This window comes from Mytilus edulis, chromosome 10 (genome assembly GCF_963676685.1).
Source record: "Mytilus edulis chromosome 10, xbMytEdul2.2, whole genome shotgun sequence".
In the NCBI taxonomy this organism is placed as follows: Eukaryota; Metazoa; Mollusca; class Bivalvia; order Mytilida; family Mytilidae; genus Mytilus; species Mytilus edulis.
The window spans coordinates 54,241,807-54,264,123 of NC_092353.1; the positions used below are offsets into that span (position 1 = coordinate 54,241,807).

A 22,317-nucleotide genomic window follows, 5' to 3' on the forward strand; every position below is an offset into this window, starting at 1 on the left:
AGACATAAAAATGATTTTGTCGTATGACGGCATACATAAATGCAGACTCACGTAAAGTAGATATAACAAAAAACAGACTTACAGTAAAAATAATAAATAAAATAATGGTGTGGTTCAAAGTATGACGGGACACATAAGTACAGTTTCACGTCAAATACGGCTGAATTTATCTATGTAAAGTCTACCCCATAAATGATAGAAGGTTTTCATTACTGGTGTAAAAATTGCGCGTTTGAAATTCGCACAGGTAGACATAAAAATAATTTTGTCGTATGACGGCATACATAAATGCAGACTCACGTAAAGTAGATATAACAAAAACCAGATTTAACAGTAAAAGTAATAATAATAAATAAAATAATGGTGTGGTTCAAAGTATGACGGGATACATAAGTACAGTTTCACGTCAAATGTATATCATAAAAAACAGACTAAACAGAAAAAGTAGTCTTATTGAATAAAATAGTCTAGTCATTCATAGTATGTCAAGATCCTTAAGTAAAAGTAATATCAATAAATGAAATAATTTTGCCGTTCAAAGTATGTGGTTTTACGTAACCACAGAGTCACTTCAAATGAATATCTAAAAAAGACATATAAAAGAATACTATAATACGTAATTAAGATGCTAACAAACGTCAGTACGCAAAATCTATACTTCAAGACCATCTTGTATTATTTGTGAAGTTGATACGGAATATTTATCAACAAGTTCTGGGTATCTTCCGATGAACTTTTTAAGAAAAAGGACGAGACGTTCTTTGACATACCCCTGGTTCATCAATTTTCTGCTCAGACACTGGTGACGTTTTACAAAGTCTGAATAGGAGCTGCAAGCTCTTGAATACCTAATAAGTTGGGAAATGTATATTCCATATGCAGGTGAAGTTGGTATATTACTACTAAGGTGGGGGAAATTGATAATTTCAAAATTAAAATCGTCTCGTTTGTCATAGATTCTGGTACTGAGATGACTGTGTATGTCAAATTCGAGGTATAAGTCTAAAAATGAGGCAGAGGAAGCCGTGTCTGTGGTCTCTTTAATTTCTAGTTCTGGTGGGTATATTAATGGAATCCAATCAGACAAGTTCGGATTGTTAATGGAAAGAACATCATCAATATATCTGAAAGTGAAATTAAATAACCTGGCTTCTTTGATCTTCTTGTTTTTGACAAGTGTCTGAAGGAACTCCGATTCATATGAAAATAAGAAGAGGTCGGCAAGGAGAGGCGCACAGTTCGTTCCCATAGGAATGAATGCAGACAATTTGTTGAAAAAGTCTACCTCCAAATTCAACAAATATGTTGTCAATAAGAAACTCCAGCATACTGATCACTTGTTCCTCTGTGCAGTATGTTTTACCCTTTTGTTCCTTATTAACAAAATATGCCTTATGGTATCCCAAAGGGATAAATTTATAGCGTATGCTACCATTTTTATGATGAAAAGCATTGTGAATTATTTCTTTTAGACGGGTTTTCAATTTCACATGGGGAATGGTTGTATACAAGGTTGAAAAATCAAAAGTTTTAATAGAACTAATTTCAGAAAAAGACCGAGATTTAAAATTATCCAGAAGTTCTTTAGAGTTTTTCAGAATCCACATATGGTTAATACCACTACGTGAGTAAACAGTTTCACGGTATATCTGAAGACCCTCTTTAACTGCGGACAGAATTTTAGTCAATCTAATGGACAATTCTTTAGTAGAACAAGCAGATGAGCCGGCAATGTACCGTTGTTTGTACGGAATTTTGTGAAGATTAGGTATCCAATACAAACAAGGTAAGTCCTCCGATTTGTTGTTCAATGCAATGTACATAGAAGCCATGAAGGACTTATGATTCGCCAAAATCTCATCCTTGTCAAATGATATGTTTTTCACAGTGTGGGAACGGAACTGTACGGTTTTCTAATAATTTGGTCATTCGGGAGACTGTCAAGCGGTGCTCCGACATTTGCAAAATAACAAGTTGCTTGACGAACTCTTATGTTACTATATAACGTTTCTGCTTCAAAATTTGATAGCTAAAACATTCTTTATGTAAATATGAACCAATAAAATAATAAGAAAGATATATGCATCAAAACGTTTTCCTTAGAATGGTGGAGCTCCGTGTAAAACGATCAAAATTGTCACACAACAGCGATCAAAAATGTCAAATAAACATCGAAAAATCAATGTTTGCTACCTGAATTTTCACATGTAACTTTTCTGATATATAGTCTTACCTGTCTGAAAGTTTCAAAGCCTAGTCCCAGTAGAAATCCAAATATATTCATTTTCTCCATGTCGGATATTTTTATTGACTGTACAATCGCTTGCAAGTTTACTGTAATATCACTCGGAGCCTTCCTGTACAATCGCTTGGAGCTTTCTTTTCATCGTTTGGCCAACTAGACTACCCCGAAAGGAGGGTAACCTACTTTACCTTGTTATGACTTCACGGTCCGGCTAGCAAGCAAGCTAGTCTAAGGTATTACTTTTTCCTACACACTCATTGCATTTTGCTGTAATAGTTTTTAGTGGCATATGACTAATTATAACTCTTAAGTAGATAATGCTTACTGCTATCTCTTCTGCCACATTCATGATCAGTTTATGTTTCCATGATACTTTTGTCATATACATATTTATTAAAACTACTGCAATCCAATACAATATATGTCTGGCATGATTTTTCTCTCCTTTTTCTGTTACGATTTAATAACAGTTAGTTATTTGGTATTGTCATCTTTTTTTTTAAACCTAAATTACACAACCAATAGTGTTAATGATGTTTAAAGCTTTTATTTGAATGGATGCAGCCTGCATTAGCGGATCCGGTATGCGGGGAGAGGGAGTTTTGGTGGTTGAAACCCCATTTTTCCGATTTTTTTTAATTTTATGTACGTTTCAGGGTGTTCCGTGGTTTGGATCCCCTTTTGCAGAAAGGCGGGATCCGCACCTGGTCTGATATCGTCAATGATAGTATGATGATCCGATCATTCATCTGATTTTTATAGTTTGGTCTTCTGCTGTGCTAATTTTGAGGAGAAATGAGAGCACACAGACATTTTTAACCCTGCCAAATTCTTTATATACCTGTTTAAAGTCAAGAGCTCGTAGTTCAGTGGTTGTCGTTGGTTCATGTCTGTCATATATGTTTTTCGTAAATTGTTTTATTATTAATTAGGCCGTCAGTTAAATTCGAAACGTATTGATTCTTATTTTTCATGTCGGGACCTTTTATAGCCGACTATAATTGCTTAAATCCATTTATTTTTTTTAACTTAGACAATTATATCACATCTCCTTATTTTCATATTGATGATATAGATGTGGTTTGATAAACCAACTGTTTCGTTCATTTGTCGGATGCTATAATAGTCAGGAATATTGAAACATTGATATAAAAAAAAATCATGTTGAAGGATTTTGTGTTTTCTCTGTCTTTCAGATAACAATAGATATAGGAAGATGTGGTGTGAATGCCAATGAGACAACTCTCCATACAAATAACAATTTAAAAAGTAAACCATTATAGGTTAAAGTACGGCCTTCAACACGGAGCCTTAGCTCACACCGAACAACAAGCTATAAAGGGCCCCAAAATTACTAGTGTAAAACCATTCAAACGGGAAAACCAACGGTCTAATCTATATAAACAAAACGAGAAACGAGAAACACGTATATATTACATAAACAAACGACAACTACTGTACATCAGATTCCTGACTTAGGACAGGTGCAAACATTTGCAGCGGGATTAAACGTTTTAATGGATCCAAACCTTCTCCCTTTTTCTGAAACAATAGCATAACAAGTCTTCTCCCATTCTTGATAAATTTTAATTTTACTAGAGCTCTTTCTACCAGTAGCTATAGCTTGTAATAAACAGACATCTCATTTGAAATTATACCACATCTTCTTATTTTAATATCATGTTTATTGACATATACGTGTCTTTTCTTGGATCAGTGGTAAGCTACCACCATTCCACATTCGAATTCCTTGTTACAATATCCCGATCCTGTGATGAAAAATTCTTTGTTGTATTGTTCAAATATGTATTTATTAATTTTTTTAAATTGTTGATAAATAATATATTAAGTAAAATTCAAAATATGCTAATAACTCTTCCAGAGAATCTAGTCACCTTTTCGGTATATATAAATATTTATTTTGTACAAAGATTATTTTCATTTTTATTTTAGATTAGATTCTTAACATATTTTTTACTGTCCTTTTCTTTTTGTCTTGTATACTTATTCAGTGGTTGTTTGTTTATGTGTTACATATTTGTTTTTCGTTCATTTTTTGTACATAAATAAGCCTTTAGTTTTCTAATTTTACATTGTTATTTCGGGGCATTTTATAGCTGACTATGCGGTCTGGCATTTGATCATTGTTGACGACCGTACGGTGACCTTTAGTTGGTAATTTCTGTGTCATTTTGGTCTTTTGTGGAGAGTTGTCTCTTTGGCAATCATAACACACCTTCTTTTTTATACGCCCGTCAAAATTTTGACGGGACGTATTATGGTATACAAATGTCCGGTGTCCGTCCGTCCGTCCGTCAGTCCGTCTGTCTGTCCGGCGTAAACATGTCGCACCGTAACTTGAGAACGACTTATCCAAATTTCATGAAACTTAACATAGTTGTTTCTTATGATGGTCAAATGATCTGTATACTTTTTGGTGAAAATAAGATTTAAACTTTTTGAGTAACGGCACTTTGTAACTAAAACAGGGGTGTGTTTTTACACATGTCGCACCGTATCTCAAAAACGATTCTTGATTATGGCTTAAAACTTTAAACACTTCTTAGTTATATTAATCTTAATATCTGTATACTTTTTGGTGATGATTCAAAATTTTATTTTTGAGTTATTGAGTATTTTGTAAAAAAGGGGGAGGTTTTTTTTACATGTCGCACCATATCTCAAAAACGATTTATGATTATTACTTAAAACTTTACACATGTGTTTGTTATATTAATCTAAAGATCTGTATACTTTTTGGAGATGATTCAAAATTTCATTTTTGAGTTATTGAGTATTTTGTAAAAAAGGGGGAGTTTTTTTTTACATGTTGTGCCGTATCTCAAAAACAATTTATGATTATTGCTTAAAACTTTACACACTTTTTTGTTATATTAATCTAAAGATCTGTATACTTTTTGGTGATGATTCAAAACTTTATTTTGGAGTTATTGAGAATTTTGTTAAACAGGGGAGGGTTTTTTTTACATGTTGCACCGTATCTCAAAAATAATTTATGATTATTGCTTAAAACTTTACACACTTCTTTGTTATATTAATCTAAAGATCTGTATACTTTTTGGTTTTGATTTAAAATTTAATTTTAGTGATATTTAGTTTTTTGTAAAAAAAAAAACAGGGTTGGGGGTTTCACATGTCTCGCCGTGTCTCAAAAACAATATATCGTTATTGCTTAAAACTTGATGTTACCTCCTTGTGATGTAGAACGTTGCTGATGTTGATTGCATCAATTCCTCTATTGTTAAAGTGAACAGGAAGGAATTTCCTCTTTTCCTCATGTAAAGGTTCCGATCTTACTGGTTTAAAGAGACGGAAAAGAGCTACATCACAAATTATACTGACAAGTCTGTATATTGGAGAAAATGTATTAGTACCTCCTTTGTCAAGTGCATAATCTCTCAAACATTTTAGAAAATTAACCGGCAGTGAAACTTCTCGGTGTAACAATAGACTTTAAACTGGATTTCAACACTCACATTTCAAACATTTGCAAAAAAGCTGCACGTGATCGATCAACTAAACGTTCTAAAAAAATTGGCACTCATCTCACCAGACTTTCTAAACTTACAATATACCACTCATTAATCATGTCAAACCTCAGCTACTGTCCTCTTTCATGGCACTTCTGCAGTGAACAAAACACAAGAAAATAGACAAAATACAAGAAAGAGCTCTCAGATCTATTTATGACGACTACACAAATTCTTACGATACACTTCTTGAACAGTCTAAGCCTACCAGCACTTAAAATCAGAAGATTGAGAACCATGGCATTAGAGACATATAAAATAATTAATAAATCAAGTCCAGAATTCCTACATAATTTAGTAAATATTAAAGAAAATTCATATAACTTAATTCAGGTACAAATTAAGGCATAGCAGATATACATTTTGTACCACGGCCAAAAGCAACAAGGTATATATGGTAAGAAAAGCTTTAGTTATGAGGCAGCAAAACTTGGAACTCCTTGCCAAATGAGACAAGGAGCTTATCAACTTTTGGCCAGTTCAAAAAAATTATCTCCACCTGGTGTTTTTCAGAAAAATGTACATGCAGCTCTTGAAAATAATGTACTTACTTGCTGCCCCATAACTTGATCTCGAAGCCTGCTGGTTTTTTTTCATGTTTTATCTTTTTGCAGTTATTTTTTTTTTAGCAATTTATTTCTTTCACTGAAAATCTAAATTAGTCAATTTGACTAATTCAATTAGTCATTTTGACTGTCCTCTAGATGACAATGCACTTTAATCATTTTGACTATGCTCTTAGTCGTTTGACTAGATGTTTAGTCACATTTGACTGAGTAGGGTGGTCATTATGACTATGTTAGGCAGTCAAAATGACTATATGTCATACTTGTTATAACAAATTGGATTGTTCAATTGACTATGCACATTTGTCAGTTTGACAATTGAATGCAGTCCATATGACTGATTGAAATAGTCGGAAGTGACCATGTTGGTTAGTCAACATGATTACTGTGAATAGTCACGACTGTTAGACTGTTATTTTTATTTGTGTTGTGTTTTTTGTTCTACCATTTAATTTGTGTGCGTTTCATTCCGTTTCGTTTTGTTATGGTTCATTTCTTCTTTTATTCTACTTTTTGTTGTTTCTCTTCCATAGGATTGACAAATACATCTGGAATATAATATCATTAAAAATACCACAGATGCAATACTAACAATGACAATAGTATAGGACCACAAAGTGCTCAATGTTCAAAACCTTCCTATATCTTAAGTTTCCATGTGTAACCATTACTCAGTGACATATATTAAAGTCTAAAAATCAAATAAAGAAAATAAATTTATTATAAACTCATTGTTAATTTGAAGTGTTTATTTCAGATATTTTGTCGGTATCAACTCTGCATGTGTCAGTGTGGTATTCTCTATGGTAAAAAATCATTCAGCTGTGTTCATACAAATAGCAATGTCTTCATTTGCTGAAAAATATAATTATATCATTTTAGAAGCTAAAGTATAACAATAAACAAGTATATCAGTCATGTTAAAAGTTTAAAGAAAAAACTAATTTTAACATCTTTGATCTAGTGATTTAATCACTCATCTTATACCATTAATTTGTAATGTAAGCACCGGGATCTTGACAGCCACCCATCCTATATCACAACATTGTAATGTAAGCACCGGGATCTTGCCAGCCACCCATCTTATACCACAACATTGTGATATAAGCACCGGGATCTTGACAGCCACCCATCTTATAACACAACATTGTAATATAAGCACCAGGATCTTGACAGCCACCCATCCTATATCACAGCATTGTAATGTACATGTAAGCACCAGGATCTTGACAGCCACCCTGAGTTTTTAATTCCTTGTCGTGAATATCGATTACAGTGTTTATTTTTAACAGTTTTTGCTCAGGTGAAAAAAGATATCGCTAAATACTCGTTTCAATCGACAATACGTTGTATGTGTATCAAAATTGATATCCCGTATACATATCCCCCCTTTTTTATTGTCGTTACGTCAACATGTGCCGATATAACTTTCATTTATACACTTCTTTTTCTTAAATTCAATTTTTGTAAGTTAGAATTAAAACAAATATACATCATACTTACTTTAAACAATTGTTTTTTTTGACAAAATAACAGTTTCCGTGCCTTCTGGTTTGTTTACATCTACACAATCTATGGAACAAAGGGAACGCGAAAGAGTGCGCGTGAAAACCGATACTCTACACCACGTGGAGCTGTGACCACTAACATAGTCAATTGACCATGCAGGTAGTCATAATGACTTGATGGGTAGTCATATATGCTTTTGACTACCTTTCGGCTGATATTTGACTAACTGAATAGTCATCGTGACTAATTTAGATTTTCAGTGTTTGCTTATGCGTTACCTTTGCTATAGCTGCATGCATGCAGTCTTTTGTTTGTGCTTATAGTGTTTAATTTTGCATGACTTTTTGTGCTACTCATAAATACTATGTGCTACTATATACAATGTATGTGCTGATATTAGACATTTGGTTTTAATATATCTCGCTTAGCTTTTATTCTGCATGTGTGCTATCTATGTATTAATATATATATAAAAGTCTATAAAAACGACCAACCAGCAAATTTACTATGTACCGGATCGTCTAGAATAGGCGATACTATGCAGATAAGGAAAAAATTATATCAGTCTAAAGATTTGCACAACGGTACTGATATAAGATGTTATAATACGAAAATGTTGTTATAAAATATATATGTTATATGAGAGTACGGAATCGGCCGAGTTGTGACGAATAATGACAGATGCTGCTGAGTTCCGGAGCCTGCGCAACGCGCCTTTCGAAATTGCCATCCTTGACGGTAAAGAAGACAGCAGCTGCATTACTTGAAGTACAATTTATAATTATGTAGATTCCTTACATACACACACACACACACACTTAGTCCAGGTCATGTCCATATAGTGTTTTTATTTTAAGATAAACGATCTTACCATGATGAGGCGAAGAAACTTCCGCCTTATGTGGTTAATGACACTTCAAGGAAATGCATACAATAAAAAGTTAAGACACAAACATCGTGTTTCTGAAGTTGAAGTACAGTATTCTTGTGTTAACATTTCATGCATTTTAAAATTATAGTGTATTGTCGAGTCTGCGTCATCTAACGAAACACTACAATTTTGCATTTTGTCCACGTTTATTTACTTTTAAAAAGGGCAGAGATGGGGAAACGCGGAAGTTTATAAATGTGATTTTTATAATAAATCTATGGCAAGCCGTTTTTATATTTATTCACTTTCAAGATATCTTAAAAAGTTAAATCATATATATATCTTTATAATCAAATAAGATATCTTATAAATTAATAGAGATATCTTATAAATTACAGGGGCGGATCCAGGATTTCTAGTTAGGGGGGGCGCAAAGTTTTATTTTCGCCGAGCGTAGCGAGGCGAAAAATTTTTGGAGGTTTTTTTAGGTAAAATTATTGAAATATTCTTCTAAAGGGGTGAAATGTAAATATCTCGAACTATTGTGTGGTAAAATTAGCGAGAAATTAAAGTTTCAAGCTGAAACCGCCTTAATCCACACCTGACAACAATCTACAGATAGACGGGCGGACAGACGGACGCAAAGTGAGACGAGACAGATCACAACTGCTCACCTGACCAATATATTTTTCAAACGAAAATTTCTACTTTTATCAGCGATTTTTAATTGTCCTTTCATACTATCTGTTTTTCACTTTTTTGATTTTCGGAGGTCGTGCCAGACTTCACTGTGTTCGCCACAAACAACTAAAATCAGAATGAGATGCATTTACGCAGTTTTTTTTTTTATATTTATTTTGTTGGGATCCCAAGCATACAGTAATACGGTACAGAATTCGGCTAAATATTTAGGTTGCAAATGAGAAATAAATATAGACACAGAGAAATAAATTAATAAACTAACCTTTCGCTTGAAACAGTATATCTATCTTTCATTACGCTGGGATATTATAAAAGAATGATCAATCTCACTGTTTTCTTCAACTTGACCGTGTCATGAGTGAGTAAGGGATGTTTTGGAACTTCTATTATCAAACAAATTGATTATAAAAACCGCAAATACAATGTAACATTTGTTTTTACTTTAACTGCTAAAAACCTATTATATTTGTCATCAAACGCAGCTCCGCGTTTGACACCTTCCTTTGAAGTTATTTATAGAACTTTAATAAAGCGTAGGTCAGTTGATTAGTAATCACGTTGATTCTGTTAAACTGACTGTTTTATATACTATTAATGTTAAAAAAGATTGAATGGTCTCTTCTGATACTTAAATATGTTGAAGTCAACCCATGCTTTGCAAATTCTAGGGGGGGCGCACGCCCGCCACGCCCCCGCCTAAATCCGCCCCTGAATTAATAGAGATATCTTGATAATTAAATAAGATAGAGTGGGGTGCTCATTTTCGCCGGGGACACAATTTCGCCGTTTTAGGATTTTGAGGTGTAAAAACTTCAAAGGATGGCTGAAATGGAAGAAATGTACCCGTAAATTATATTTTTATAACAAATATAATATTTTTTTAAACTGAGACAAAATTGCGGCTCCTACCGAAAATGACCGAAAAACGGACAACGATTTTCGGACAATTTCCTGAATAAAAAACATGATTTCAAAGAAGTATTTCTAAGTAAATATTTGATTGAATGCCCTAATTTTGAATTCTTTATACCTTTGAAATGTCTGCTATTCATCTATAATGCAATTGATTTGATAAAAATTGTTAAAAGCTGCGGTTATTTGGTTTTAAATAGATGTGTAAAAACGGCGAATATGTGTCCCCCATTGACAAAACATCTGGAAATTTCAAACACCCTTTAATCTAACTTTTCAGATGATTTTCTTTAAACAAACCGGTTTTCAAGCTTAAGTATATTTTGCATTTGAAGTTATCTTCATATAGAAATATCAGTATACTTCAAAAACATTTAGACCTGAACATAAACTGTAGAAAACATGGAAAGATGTGGCGAAAATGAGCACCCCACTCTATATCTCATTAAACTTGTTATAATGATATCTTATTTAACATATAAGATATCTTATTTAACATATAAGATATCGTATTTAACATATAAGATATCTTATTTAACATATAAGATATCTTATTTAGTTAATAAGATATCTTATTTAGTTTAAAAGATATCTTATAAACTATACAAGATATCTGTCATATAGTTTATAATAAAGATATCTTATAAACTTAATCAGTGGCGGATCCAGAAATTTTCATAAGGGGGATATGTGCAATTCCACGGAAGTTTTAAATGATTATTTCACGATTAACGAAAGTAAAAAAGGCAATTCCTTGCTTCCTATATATCAATATGAATGAAATTTGTTTAATTGTAATTGTTTATTGTTTTATAGATTCTTATTCAATATATGAAATATATATATAAAATATCTTATTTAATAAAATAGAGATATTTTATTTAATAATAGAGATATATCTTATTTAATAATTGAGATATCTTAGGCCAATTAAAACTAATTGATAGATTTTCATCCCCGCCCGCCCCTCTGAAATTGTCCCGCCCCGATTTTTTTATTTTGAAAAATTTACGATTTCCAGATTTGTTCATCTCTGTTTCTGGTAACCATCAAAAATTTTGTTTCCTTCCCTACTTCCTGTTTCAAATTTCGGTTTCGTATAACTTCCAGTTATTAAAAAAGATTCTGCAGCTCTATAATGACAAAATCGTCTACCGAGAATAGAGATTGATTTCAAGAAGGGCATGATTATTAATAAATCGGGTTACAAGTAATACGCTGTGTCCAAGATGGCAAATCACGGCATGACACAAATTTCGGTGATTTAGAAAACCGTTGATTTTTTTGTCATGATAAAATGACTTTGTGGCAGGAATTTTGGACTGTGAATTATACCCAAAGAGCAGGAATCGTGGAACACATTCGTACAAAACCATAACTATAAATAAAATGACGCAAGGACGAACTTGTTAGATTTATGACAGTATAATTGAGTTCAAAAAGTCAGCAAACATACACTTAGATTTACCCATGGCTTTTTTTGTTGACAAACAGCACAAACACCTTCTGTCCCAATACCTTCAATAGAGCCATTAAACATCTCCTTTGAAGTTCAAGTTTTACATATTAATTATATTTGCATCTATAAGAAGAGTTACAAAAGCACCAACCCTTTCATTTTCAAAACGGTTTTATTTTATTCTGAACTCGTAATTCTTTAGTTGCATATTTGTTTCATTTTATGAAAAAAATGGTCGCTTAAAAAGACACTAAATTTGGTGAAGGTAGTCCAACTGAAGAGAGCATTCTTCTTTTATGTTTTTGCTGATTAGGTTTCTAAAGCAGCAATTACATGTAGAACAGTGTTTGCCAATTAGAGATTTTTATTCATGTTAAGATTTGAAATATTATGTACGATTCCTTATACATGTATATACATAATATAAGCTTATTATTACACTTGCATATTTGAAGAACACGTCACAAGAGGGTTTCATAAGAAATAAAAATTAAAAAATTAAATCCTGCCACCCGCCCCATTTTTTTTCAAAAATTTGGATGAAAATCTAATTAGTTTTAGTTGGCCTTATTTAATAATTGAGATATCTTATTTGATAATAGAGATATCTTATATAATAAATAAGATATCTTATTTAATAAATTAGATATCTTATTTAATAATACAGATATCTTATTTATTAAAACAGATATCTTATTTATTAAAAGAGATATCTTGTTTATAATTAAGATATCTTAATTACTATAAAAGATATTTTAAGTCTCAATGTATGACCAATCTCATTTCAATCTGTTTTCTGTTTATCTAGAAATAAGAATTTACGAAATAATTATTAAGATTTGAAATATTTTATGAAATTCCATTTTTTTTTTGGGGGGGGGGGGGATTTCATTGATGAATTCAAAATGTTCTCCCTTTCAGAATTTGGCAGTCAGAAATAGTGACAACAATTAGACTTAGTCCACAAACTGATATGATACAAAAATGACTGGAAGTTTCACATTCTTTAAAGCAGTCACTTGTGCTGGCATGGTCATATTAGATCTAGATTTTTATAAGTATGGTTAATTAACCATGTGTTAACGTACCTCTCTTATATTATACTATCCAAATATGACAAAAACTTTTTTGTTAGCTTACTTTTATTATATTTTGATGGTTCTTTTTCATCACGATCTTTCATTGATTATCACTTGCATCAAAGTCAACAGATTTTATATAAAGTAACTATTTGAAAATAAATTAGATAATATGTCATATTTCATATAGTTTGAAAAAAACCATATCCCCCCCCCCCCCCCCCCCCAAAAAAAAAAAAAAAACCAACAAAAAACAAAAAGGAACTCCAAGAAAAATAAAAAAAAAAGGAAAGTCCCTAATCAAATGGCAAAATCAAAAGCTCAAACACATCAAACTATACAAGATTTCTCAAGAAGAACACTTTAAGGGGGCCAAAAATTCATTATCATTCTGATTGTAAAAGTTAATTAGTATAAACTCTTTGATACACCTAACATGATTAATCTCAAGGCCAAGAATTAATTCAGGTTGCAGTTTGTCATTTCTAAGCTTTCTTGATATATAAACATCACAAATATTTATTAATAACTGCCAATTTGAAACTGCTGTCACATGATCAATTTACTGCCACGAAGTTCCAGAGGGAGCGCTCATTGTTGAATTTATTTACTTATGTTATTTTAAATAAGATATCTTATAAAGCTCATAAGATATCTTATAAAATAAATAAGATATCTTATGAAATAAATAAGATATCTTATTAGATTATAAATAAGATATCTTATTAAACTTGTTATAAAGATATCTTATTAAAAATATAAGGTATCTTATATAGTTAATAATATATGTCTTATTAAGTAAATAAGATATCTTATATACTTTTAAAGATACCTTATAAACTATCACATGACTATACAAGATATCTTATAAAGTATTTGTTTATAAGATATCTTTTAAAAGTATATAAGATATCTTTAAAAGTATATAAGATATCTGATAAAATAAATAAGATATCTTATAAATTATTTCAGATATCTTTATTACTTAAAATTAAAAAAGATGTCTTATAAACATTATAAGATATCTTATATGCATTGTACTAACAAGATATCTTATATACATTGTACTTTATAAGATATCTTGAAATTGATTAAATATAAAAACGGCTTGCCATATAAATCATCTGTTTATATTTATTATGTTTTATATGTTATTCCGAGACATCATAAATTGTATTCTTTCATTTTCAGAGTAGAATACTTTAAGAGTAGTCAATCTTTTATTTAATTGATCAGGTTTGGACCAAACCCCCTTTATGGTGATATATACCTGCATAGTACTAGAGTGATTACCCTTGGAGGCTTCTATATAGAGGGATCAAGAATTATCCCTGTATAAAGGTATATAATTATTTAGACTTGAGTTAAAGCAGGAAGATGGCAAAATGCATGTTCTACTTATTTTGGCTTTAATCTATTATGGCTACTGCACTACAGTAATCAATTTAATATTGCACTGATTAAAAATTGGGATGTCTAGATTTCTGCTAAAGTGACACAACTTGCAATATGACCACTTGATCATGTTGATCAGCAACAAATGGAACATTTGACCTTTAAATTCTTTTTTAAATTATATAACAATAGAACTTTGTTCATTGAGGCATAACTGAATTGTATTTACCTTTGCTGTGTATCACCTGTGTGACTTTCAATTAATATGAACCTGATGAACAGTAGATTGTATGTCCAGTTGCTTTTTCAGTAACCTAGACAAGTGCTGAATAAATTACATCAATTGCAATTTCTGGACCAGGTGTATTAAGAAAATGGGCTTTTGTCATGTGCTGCTTTAAATCCAGTCCCAACAAATATATATCCCTCTACAGTGTTCCAGCTAGGCCGTTTTCAGAGGGCGCGGCGCCCGCCCTTTTCCGAGTGGCGCCCTGTGCCCTTTTTACAGTTTCCAGGGCGCCCTGCCTTTTTTGAAGATCGATTGCATATTAATTTGCGTATTGATATGATACGCTAATTACTAAATTTTACCCCAGGGGAAAAGATTATGACTTTGTTTACCACCCCAAGCTAATCAGTGGTTACAACTGGTGTCATAATCTGTTGTTATAGGTAATCCGTTTATCGGATGTGTCATTAATGATCATCAACATTAATTCGTTCAAATAGAATCGGTCCGTCGGCAATTATCTTTGAAGAAATGTGCATACAACAACTTGGGCACAATTTGCGATGTTTACCGTAGTTTCATGGAAGAAACGTAATGACAGAAAGTTGGAAAACCATTATAAACTCGTTGAAGACATTGTTTTATTTGTTTTCTGTAAAATAAACAGAAAATTCAGACGTATTTGTCATTGACTGCCTTCATTTCTGATACGAAAATAACAAAATCGGCGGCCATATTGTGATCATATTTACATCATATTTACGTACTGTTTATAATCCTCCAAAGAAGGAGCACACCCGAATAAAGAAAGATAACTCAATCTGATTTTTAGCTCACCTGGCCCGAAGGGCCAAGTGAGCTTTTCTCATCACTTGGCGTCCGGCGTCCGGCGTCCGTCGTCCGTCGTCCGTCGTCGTCGTCGTTAACTTTTACAAAAATCTTCTCCTCTGAAACTACTGGGCCAAATCAAACCAAACTTGGCCACAATCATCATTGGGGTATCTAGTTTAAAAAATGTGTGGCGTGACCCGGTCAACCAACCAAGATGGCCGCCACGGCTAAAAATAGAACATAGGGGTAAAATGCAGTTTTTGGCTTATAACTCAAAAACCAAAGCATTTAGAGCAAATCTGACATGGGGTAAAAATGTTTATCAGGTCAAGATCTATCTGCCCTGAAATTTTCAGATGAATCGGTCAATCGGTTGTTGGGTTGCTGCCCCTGAATTGGTAATTTTGAGGAAATTTTGCTGTTTTTGGTTATTATCTTGAATATTATTATAGATAGAGATAAACTGTAAAAAGCAATAATGTTCAGCAAAGTAAGATCTACAAATAAGTCAACATGACCAAAATGGTCAGTTGACCCGTTTAGGAGTTATTGCCCTTTATAGTCAATTTTTAACCATTTTTCGTAAATTAAAGTAATCTTTTACAAAAATCTTCTCCTCTAAAACTACTGGGCCAAATTAATTCAAACTTGGCCACAATCATCTTTGGGGTATCTAGTTTAAAAAATGTGTGGCGTGACCTGGTCAACCAACCAAGATGGCCGCCACCGCTAAAAATAGAACATAGGGGTAAAATGCAGTTTTTGGCTTATAACTCAAAAACCAAAGCATTTTGAGGAAATCTGATATGGGATAAAAATGTTTATCAGGTCAAGATCTATCTTCCCTGAAATTTTCAGATGAATCGGTCAATGGGTTGTTGGGTTGCTGCCCCTGAATTGGTAATTTTGAGGAAATTTTGCTGTTTTTGGTTATTATCTTGAATATTATTATAGATAGAGATAAACTGTAAAGAGCAATAATGTTCAGCAAAGTAAGATCTACAAATAAGTCAACATGACCAAAATGGTCAGTTGACCCGTTTAGGAGTTATTGCCCTTTATAGTCAATTTTTAACCATTTTTCATAAATTAAAGTAATCTTTTACAAAAAGCTTCTCCTCTGAAACTACTGGGCCAAATTAATTCAAACTTGGCCACAATCATCTTTGGGGTATCTAGTTTAAAAAATGTGTGGCGTGACCTGGTCAACCAACCAAGATGGCCGCAACCGCTAAAAATAGAACATAGGGGTAAAATGCAGTTTTTGGCTTATAACTCAAAAATCAAAGCATTTTGAGGAAATCTGACATGGGGATATAGATGTTTATCAGGTCAAGATCTATCTGCCCTGAAATTTTCAGATGAATCGGTCAATCGGTTGTTGGGTTGCTGCCCCTGAATTGGTAATTTTGAGGAAATTTTGCTGTTTTTTGTTATCTTGAATATTATTATAGATAGAGATAAATTGTAAACAGCAATAATGTTCAGCAAAGTAAGATCTACAAATAAGTCAACATGACAAAAATAGTCAGTTGACCCCTTTAGGAGTTATTGCCCTTTATAGTCAATTTTTAACCATTTTTCATAAATCTAAGTAATCTTTTACAAAATCTCCACTGAAACTACTAGGCCACAATCATCTTTGGGGTATCTAGTTTGAAAAATGTGTCCGATGACCTGGCCATTCAACCAAGATGGCCGCCACGGCTAAAAATAGAACATAGGGGTAAAATGCAGTTTCTGGCTTATAACTATGAAACCAAAGCATCTAGAGCAAATCTGACAAGAAGTTAAATTGTTAATCAAGTCAATATCTATCTGCCCTGAATTTTTCAGATGAATTGGACAACTGGTTGTTGGGTTGCTGCCCTCCAATTGGTAATTTTTAAAGAAATTTTGCCGTTTTTGGTTATCTTGAATACTTAAGGAGTTATTGCCCTTTATAGTCAATTTTTAACAATTTTCATTAAATTGGTAAATTTATGTAAATTTTTACCAAATATAGTTCTCTGTTACTAATGGGCAAAGTTCATTATAGATATAATTGTAAGAAGCAAAATCATTCAGTAAAGTAAGAACTTCAAACACATCACTATCACCAAAATACAATTTTGTCATGAATCCATTTGTGTCCTTTGTTTAATATGCACATAGACCAAGGTGAGCGACACAGGCTCTTTAGAGCCTCTAGTTTTCCTAGCATTGAGTAACCATTTACATATTCTAAAATGTGTCTCCATACTTCTTGCTTAAGAATATATATGTTTAGGTATTTATTTTGAGTTATGGGAAAAGTTAAAGAGGGTCTTAGTAGCAGTGTTGGTAGGGTGCCTTGGTCATCTTTTTCTGTATTCTTTATTTTTGATACTATTTTTCACTGTTGCTTTATATCCTAAAATTGTGAATTTACTGAGCACAGCTGTTTTGTGCTGTATTGCCATCAAGCACAGCAGGGGTAGAAAGGTGAAACTGGTAAAATGTGGTAGACCATAGAAACAGTATGAAACAGATCTCCTTTCAAAACATACTGCATATAAAGTTCAACTGTGCCAAGCAATGATAAAAAAACTTGTGTGACAAGCTGCTTGACAAGTTTTTCAGCCTTAAAAGTAGAAAGATAGAGTTCTATATGGGCTAAAGATGTTGTTCTTGTATAACCTGTGATTCAACGAATAAACACAAATGTTTGATTAACATCTTTTATTAAAATATGCCCTTTTCATATTATCATATCGCGCGTTAAATGCCCTTTTTCAGGATTGGCACCCTGCCCTTTTGAAAACCTAGCTGGAACACTGCTCTATCATGTCTATAGAGGTATAATTTTATCTTCATTAGAATGTGTCATCACTCCTTACAGGTATTTTCACACATGTCCCAACCTGTTGATTGTCTAGTGATTATTCATTGATCCATAAAACCTAACTTGTAACAATTTGTAAGACTTTGCCCCGCCCCCCTATTCATATCAGTCAGGCATGGGACGAATTAAATTGCAATGTAATGCATTATATTACAGTTGCTTTGACAAAACTATGCATTAAAATACAATTACAATTACATGTATTTATCTAATTACATGTACATGTATTAATCAAATTAATGCATTAAAGGGATAATTCGCGATTTTTCACTTTTCATCTTATTATGTTCATAATACCATAAAAACATATTCACCAAGTTTTATTTTGATATGAAAAGTAATAAACATGATAAAGAAGAAAATTGGTAATTATTAATTTTATTTCTTCAAACTTCCTGACGTATGTGACGTAGTTTAAGTCTTTTTGCATGACGGGAGTGAAATTAATCTCATTTAAGTCTTGTTCGTTAACCATCTAATAACGCTATTTAAAGCGCATCAATGACTTTTGGTGTAGCTATTAACCAACGAAAAATAAGTGATAGCCATGCAACTTTAAAATTAGATTGTAGGATTTATGTGTGGATTTTTTTTATACGAATTTTTGTAAAATTTTAACAATGATTAAAGTAAATAATACAATTATAGAACATTTTTATGATTTTTTTTTTTACAAATACTTTAAACAAACATATGAAACTGACATGATCGATAGTGTATTAAAAAATACATGTTTGTATTCTGACCTTTTTGCTTCATTCCAGCAAACATTTTCACTTGCTTGGAAATAAAATGTGTATTGTTTTGTGACACTTTAATGAATGTTGAATGCTAGTTAAACTCAAGGTAATTAAAAGATTAGCATTATGTAATTCTAATCTTTTGATCTTCATTCAGTGAAATCTAGGCGTCACGGTTCACCATTTCAGGTGTGAACAACAATTCGTATAAATGATGAGCGGGAGTCAGTTATAGTTTTAGGCAAATTATGAACAGATATTCTTTTCAAGTGTGAAAAACATCAACCAAATTTATTCATTATTGGGAATGTCCTTATTAAAATAGTCTTCGTCTCACAACGTATAATACATTAGCTATTTGACCAACGATGTTTAAAAAAAAAGACAGAGCGAATTTAATGTCATCTTTCCCTATTTTTGAGTGTAATTATCAGTCTGTTTTAACTGACAAGAATACCCCTAAAGCGGACAAGCAGTTTATTCTTTAAATTGCTGTCATTGAATATCAAGAAAGAAAATAAATCCCGAAATTGATTTGAAACTTTAATACTCAATAGTTTTCTTGGAAAATATTCACATTCCTTGGGGATTATTAGTGTACGTCCAGTTGCATATATATTACATGCATGTTGGAACAATTGTGATGATGACGAATTTCTTCCTTCATTCGAGAACAATCTAATTGATATATAAATCTGTGATTTTACTATGTCCACAACTTCGATGAACCAAAGCAAGTTGAACATCAACCTGTATATTTAAATCAAATTGGTTCTTAGACTTCTTCTTCTTCTTTTGGTATACAATAGTCTATTGGCATTCGATGATAACATTATACTGTTGGCATACGTCGACTAGTCTATTTACAAAACTTTTACCCCAATTTACACAAAATGTATGTTTTTTTCTTATGTTCAATGTATATGTTGTGTACAAGTTATCATTTTGTACAAATTATAATTTGTACAAAAATATTGTACAAATTATAATTTGTATTTTGACTTTGTACAAATTGTAATTTGTACAAAAAGTGCTTGTACAAATTACAATTTGTACAAAAATGGACAAAAATTCACTTATAACTTGAACAATTATTTATCATATGGATTTTGGCGAAAAAAGCATCGATACACATTATTGAAATGCTATTAAATGACCACATAGTACACCTAAGTTACAAAATCAAACATTAGTTCTTTATCATTCGTTTGAGCAGTTGATCTAGTTATCTATGGAATCAGGTATTACAAACCATCTTTTGACTCTCAAATCGATGACGATCTGTTTTATTGACATTTTAACTGCTTCACATAGCGAACGTTGAAGCCCAAGAACCGTTGCTGTGAATAAACATGTGTATTTCACTGCTTCAGTTGGACTTTTAGACAAATAAATATCCAAGAAAGAAAGCGAGATTAAACACCCCATTTGGTTAAGGAATATGACTATGCTAAAGTCAGGAATATGTCAGTTGTTTTTCTGCCGTTTTTTTATCAATGTTTTTTTTTTCAACAAGGATCTTTGTTTTATAAATATCAAACTTAACGGAAATCAGTTGAGACAATCTAAGCTTGAAAAAACAACATTAAACGTATGCAGAACAGACAGACAGACTTTTATTTTATAGTTGGTGTAGTATTATAAAATCATCAGACCCAATGGCATTGAACCATCAATCTTTTCACAAACAATATAATTAGTGAAGCTGAATAAGTCATATAAATCCAATCTTTTGATGTACCAATTACAAATATAAACTATAACTTGTTTAAAGAAAGATTTGATTGTTTTCATGGACTTTTTGAAATAACGAATAAGTGGCAACATATCTTTTGAGATACTTTTCACGATCATCAAAATGCTATACACGATCTTTCACGATACAAAATATAAAATTTTACAACTATAATCGTTTTTGCAAACTTTCTAAATAAAACAAAAATCCTCAAAATAACGATAAGAACTAATCAAGCAGTACTATTGAATGATCTCTCTTTTTTTTTTTAAGAAAAAGTAGTTTATGTATTAAAAATTTGTATAAAAATGCTATTTGTTTACTTTTTTTCTCTCAAAAATTTCGAAGATCAATCTGCCTTTTGTAGTTGTGAAAAAACGGTGTATTTTGTTAATTAAGTTTAGTGTGTGGTCAGTTAATTACAATTCTATCGTGTGAATCAATGCCGCATTTTTCACCAAAATTCATATTTAAAACTGTTGTACAAGTTATAAGTGAATTTTGGTCAAATTTTGTACGAATTGTAATTTGTACAGGCATGTTTTGTACAAATTATAATTTGTACAAAGTAAAAATATAAATTATAATTTGTATAATATTTTTGTACAAATTATAATTTGTACAAAATGATAACTTGTACACAACATATACATGTATACATTTTAAATTGTGCTATAGTTCCGTAACTTTCTACCCAGTCATATAAACGAATCGTCGACAAGTGCGTACATTTTTTAAAATCAATATTTCTGGTATGTTCCAATCTGTCCTTCATTATTGACAACGAGTATATTACATTTTCCCAAATTTACCCTTGGAAAAAAATATGTTTACAGATTTTTATTTCATCAAATCTTATTTTTTGGGTATTATTTATATTTTTATAAATAATATTCTTTACACCAGAAATGTTATTTATAAACAAGCGTATGGGTTTTAAGTAATGACAAATAAGACAGAGATGTATATTATACACCTGATAGTTCAAAATGGGAAGTTATAGGTTATCGGCCGTGTACACTGATCAATACCTTCAGAAGTGAAACGATGCATGAACTTGCAAGCCGGACAGGAAATCGCTTGAATACCTGGACGTGTCACCTCACACCCCTCACAATACCTTTGGGAGTAATACCTTTAGCCCGGCGTTTTGCATTTGCGCTGATCTGCATTTCATTTGTGCCGATTTTTTCTTTCATTTGCGCCCATTTTCTTTTTCATTTGCACCCATTTTTTTACAGGTAAATTAGAGGTAAATTACAGGTGAATAGATATAAGGAGAGGTGGTATTAGTGCGAACTCTTATTTTTCATAAATCATTAAAGACCTCTCCCGTTAGACAGTTGTACAAATGTGAGAAAAGTTCAATTCCATGTGATGAATGATGAATTTTTATAATGATAGAGCATTGTTCTGAGTTAACCTCTGTTGATGTATTATTTATCACACAAATTCCCAGAAATTGATTCAACCGCATTTAAGAAATTACTGCTGTTTGAAAGTGTAGAACCCACGTCTAGTTTTCTGCAGTAAACAATCGGCTTAACGTTTCTCTATTTTGAAAATTTTAATGGGGCATAAAAAGTCCTTCGGACCCCTTCCAGAGATGGACATCTAGTTTGAAAATGTT

At 32.0% G+C, this 22,317-nt stretch overlaps 1 protein-coding gene across 4 annotated transcripts in view; it reads left to right on the forward strand.

The window, feature by feature from the left end:
* The first annotated feature begins 8,557 nt into the window (after positions 1–8,557).
* The window catches only part of LOC139492157 (serine/threonine-protein phosphatase 6 regulatory ankyrin repeat subunit B-like), an 89,486-nt gene continuing 75,726 nt past the window's right edge, over positions 8,558–22,317 (forward strand). The window contains exons 1-3 of one of the 4 annotated variants that reach the window (XM_071280302.1): positions 8,558–8,639; positions 14,131–14,235; positions 18,551–18,577. The gene's annotated coding sequence lies outside the window, so the exon portion shown is untranslated. Of the gene's footprint in view, positions 8,640–14,085; positions 14,236–18,550; positions 18,578–22,317 lie in introns of all 4 variants that reach the window. The other 3 variants (XM_071280299.1, XM_071280300.1, XM_071280301.1) reach the window with 3 other exon arrangements.